General features: G+C 45.2%; 1 pseudogene; it reads left to right on the forward strand.

Moving 5' to 3' along the window:
- Window positions 1-2,671: 2,671 nt before the first annotated feature.
- Window positions 2,672-3,957, forward strand: LOC102253486 (annotated as a pseudogene).
- The last annotated feature ends 671 nt before the right edge of the window (window positions 3,958-4,628 follow it).

Consider the following 4,628-nt stretch of genomic DNA (forward strand, 5'->3'; position numbering starts at 1 on the left):
TCAATCTGTGCCAGATTTTACTTTAAATCTCTAAGCAAAGGCCAATATTTACAAGAGTAATTGAACTCATTTATTGATTACTTACTTGGTGATACATTTTCAGCTAATTGTTCCCATTCATTCTCTTATTTAATCCTCAGACTAATTTTATGACGCAGTACTTTTATTTTTCTCATTTTATAAATGAGGAAATCTACTTAAAGAGGTTAATTGTTCAAGATATTTTGGCTAGAGCTGGTGGAACCAGATTGAACCAAGGTCTTTGTGATCCCAAAAGTGGTACATTCCACTAGATAAATACTAAAGAAAATAAAAGGTAAGGAAAGCCAAGGAGAAAAAAAAAATGAATACCTCAGAAAAAAAGGTAATATCTAAATTCAACTATATTTCTGAAACTAAATACAAATGAACAAGCAAAATGCCCTCAGATACAAAAACACTACCTGAGAAACAAAGCACTTATACTTTCAGCAAAGACAAATGTTGAGCATTTGGAAGTTCAACCACCTATTCTGACATTATAAAAACTGCTATGTTCAATTTTAAATTGAAAAGCAAAACGTATCCATATATATAAAAGCCTAATATGCTGAGTCCAACCTTTTGTTCAACCATTGACCAGTCACTGTGATGTGCACTGACCACCAGGGGGCAGACACTCCCACCAGTAGGTTAGCTTGCTGCTGGAGTCCAGGTGATCAGAACTGGGTGAGATGGGCCAGACACACCCTGGGGCCAACCTCCTGCAGTCCCTCCCCGGCCTCTAAAATATTTCTTCTAATTAATATCCTTTCAGTGTGCACAAATCCATGCACTGGGCCTCTAGTTAAACATAAAGGCTAACCAAGGTCATGATTCCCATTTTTTTTTAAATTGTAATCAATATAGTTCACCCCCTGCTGTTCATCTTCCAGTGTTGCTCATTTGAACATAAAAGGAATTGAATATATATGCCAGGGATCCTCAAACTTTTTTTTTTTTTATTACATATGTGTCCTTTTTTCCCCCGACCTTGACAATCCCCTGGCCTCCTCTACCCCCAGTGTCTTATGTACATTGGTTATGCGTATATGCATGCATATAAGTCCTTCGATTGATCTCTTACCCGCCACCCTAAAAACAAAAGGGAACAAATACAATATTTGTATTTGCATTTGGCCCGCGGGCCGCAGTTTGAGGACCCCTGATATATGAAAATGCAACTATATTCACGTCAAAGGTCTTCTAGAATATCTTCTTTAACCTTCTTTTGATCTGGAATCCTGTGCTATGTAAAACTTTTCCTACATGTTAATCTACTTCTAGCTATATCTGACTATTTTTCTCCACAACTTTCATATGTCACATTTGACTAGATTATGAAATATGATTCCATATTCTCTTTTGACACTTGTGTGTTTTTAAGGTAGTCATAGTGAAAAACAATACTTACCAGCTTTAAAGTTTTAGTCAAGTAATTTTTAATATTCACAAGAACTTGAAAAGCAATGAAGATGGTATTATTAATATTTCTTTCTAATGATAAGATGGTATTATTAATATTATTTTCTAATGATGAGATTGAGTGTGTAATATCCTCTAAGCCCACCCTGTAACCTGTATTTTTTTTTAATCGCAAGCTGCAATTAAACATGTAGGGCAGCATTCTTGCTCTGCAGTAGTGTTCTCCAAATAGAAATTCCAACTACTAGATTCCTGTCCTTGTGCCTGTCCCTAAAACAAAGATCCACAAGATAAGGATGCTAGGCTGTTCTTTGATGTATTTCAATTACTTCAATAGTGTCTCCATGTTTATATATAGAACAGTTAAATGTTTCTGCAAATCTAGGGTGGTGGTGGGAATCAAATATTTAAAAAACAGTGCACAGTATTCTGAAGGCAAGCATATTTGAATAAGCACCTTTGTATATTAGATTAAAAAACAATACTTCTGTGCTGAGCTGAACTGGAGTAGAGATAAAACAATAGAGGAAAAACTAAAGAGATAGGGTAAATTTTGCTAACAAATATTAAGGGAAGAAAACCTAATGACACAGAAAGCACCCAAAAGTAGCATTATCCAATCATCCTAATATATAAAAACCCAGGGTCCGTAATGATCGAATGGATGACCAGTTCATCCCCCAGCCCTCAGGCTCCATTGATCAGGGGATAGCTAATGGGGGAACCAGGGTCCCTCAGGCTCCAGTGAATTCATGGCAGCAGCGACATTTTGAGCAGGAGGGCGGAAGGCAGACTGCTTGGTCGCTCCCCCGGCCTGCAGGCTCCCATTGATCAGGGGATGGTTAATAGGGAACTGGAGTGAGTGGCCAGGGGACTGGCTAGCAGCTGGAAGGCAGGCCTCTTGGTCCCTCCTCCTGGCCCTCAGACTCTAATCAATTGGTGATGGAGGCGGGGCGGAACTGGGGACTGGCTTCCTTACTAGTCCTGTAGGTTCAATCTCCAGAGGACAAGCCAGGCACCAACAAACCAGCGCCTCTGGCACAATCCCAACAGCGCTGCTAGCCTCCTGGAACTCGGCCTCCAGCACTGCAGCCACTTCCCCTCCCTAGACGCTCCCCTAGGAAGAAAGGATACCGCCAGCAGCACCAGTGGCAAGCATTGGTGACTGACTGCTCTCCCAGTGCTTTCTCCAGGTCACTCGAGCCGGCCCCTGCCCACCTTGCTCCAGATGAAGTGTGATCACTGCACACAGAAGGATTGTAGGAAAAAAAAACTGATGACCAAGAGAATGCCACGGTCAATGTCTAGAGTCCAGCTCAGGAGAACAGAGAGAAGGGAGCATTCCTTAAGTTGGCCGATGCCAAGATATTTCTGAATGACTGCCTGGCGTGTGACAGTTGTGTGATCGCAAAGGAAGGAGCCCAAGTTTCTCAACAGAACACCAAGGACTTCTTCTGTGTTCTGAACCTTAATAAGAAATGTGATACCTCACAGCACAAAGTGCTGGCAGTGTCCGTGTTTCCTTAGTCTATACCTTAATTTTCTGCTAAATTCAGTCTCAGTGTCACGGGTGCGTCCTGAAGGCTCTGCGGCTTTCTCAAAAGCCTTGGGGCACACTGTCTTTGACATGAAGATAGTTGTGGACTTCAGCATTCTGGAGAGTCAGAAGGAATTTGTGCGTCGGTACTGCCAGCACCATGAGGAAGAGCCCCAGCTACCCATGCTGACCTCCGCCTGCCCAGGCTGGGACAGATATGCAGAGCATGTGCTGGGTCACCCCATCACCCCCCGACCTCTGCATGGCCAAGTCTCCCCAACAGATCATGGGCTCTCTGGACAGGCAGAACCTGTCCCCAGACAAGATTTTCCACATCATTGTGGCCCCGTGTTATGACAAGAAACTGGCAGCCCTTTGAGAAGATGTTTCCACAGCTTTACATAGTTCCCAGGATGCTGACTGCATGTTAACCTCAGGTGAAATTGCCCAGATGATGGAGCAAAGTGACCTCACCTCGAATGACGCCGCCATGGACACTCGGTTTGGAGACATGAAGGAGAAGGAGGTGAGGGTTTCAGCTCCGATGGGTACCTGGTGCACATCTTCAGGCACATGGCCAAGGAGCTGTTCAATGAGGATGTGGGAGTGCTCACCTACTGCACCCTGAGGAACAAAGACTTCCAGGAGGTCACCCTTGAAAGGGACGGAGAGGTTCTGCTACGCTTTGAGGCTGTTGACGGCTTTCAAAACATCCAGAAGTGGTCCTGAGACTGTAGAGGGGCAAGTTCCCCTGCCACTTCGTGAAGGTCCTGTCCTGCACCAGGCATGCCTAAGCGGCAGGGGCCAGGCCCAGGCAGAAGACAGAAGACGGGTGTGCAGACAGGGCACTGCTGTGGCAGATGTAAGATATCTATGCTTCCATCCCGGTGTGGCCCCTGGAGACCAGCGCCCATGTGCAGGAGCTGTACCAGGAGTGGCAACTCCCCTGGGACCAGGCGGCCCTGCACACCATCTAGCAGGGCCCAGGGCAGCCTGCCAGGACATCAAGTGGTAAAGGTCCAGGAGACGCCCGGCCTGCAGGCCGCCTGAAGTGGGGTGTCAGACACTTGAAGGAAAGCTTTAGCATCTCTGTCATTGCTTTGGTTTTCAGAATTCCCTGCTCCCCACCTGTCGGCTCCCTCCCTCTGAGGGGCAAGGTTGTCATCACATGGGTGCAACTGGAATATTGTATCTCAACAGGATTGCCCCAATGTACATATCCTTTTATCCGATGATGAAAATATCCCAAAGAACAAGAATGGAGACCGACTACTGTACTTTAGGCTTAAAAAAAAAAAAACTCCAGAAGTTGTCCTGTAAAGAGCTGAGACTTGGTTCTGTCCATGCATCTCAGATAGATTGGATGAGGAAACGGCCCGGCTTGGCCCTGACTTTACCCACTTATGTTATCCTTGAAGGTGTCTTTGCCACAATGTGAATAAACTGCCACCTTTTGGAATAGGGGCTCATACGAAAGTCTGCATTCCCAACTTTTCTTGAAACAGATCTATGTTCTGCAGCTGTGGCCAACATCCTGAGATCAGGTCCGGTTGACCAGGTCCTGCTGGGAATCAGGGGGCACTGGAGTGGATGCCCTCCCCACCTCTGTGCCCTTTTACATTCAGGGATTGAGATAAACTCACTTTGG

The sequence above is a fragment of the Myotis brandtii genome, unplaced genomic scaffold (genome assembly GCF_000412655.1).
Source record: "Myotis brandtii unplaced genomic scaffold, ASM41265v1 scaffold196, whole genome shotgun sequence".
Classification (NCBI taxonomy): domain Eukaryota; kingdom Metazoa; phylum Chordata; class Mammalia; order Chiroptera; family Vespertilionidae; genus Myotis; species Myotis brandtii.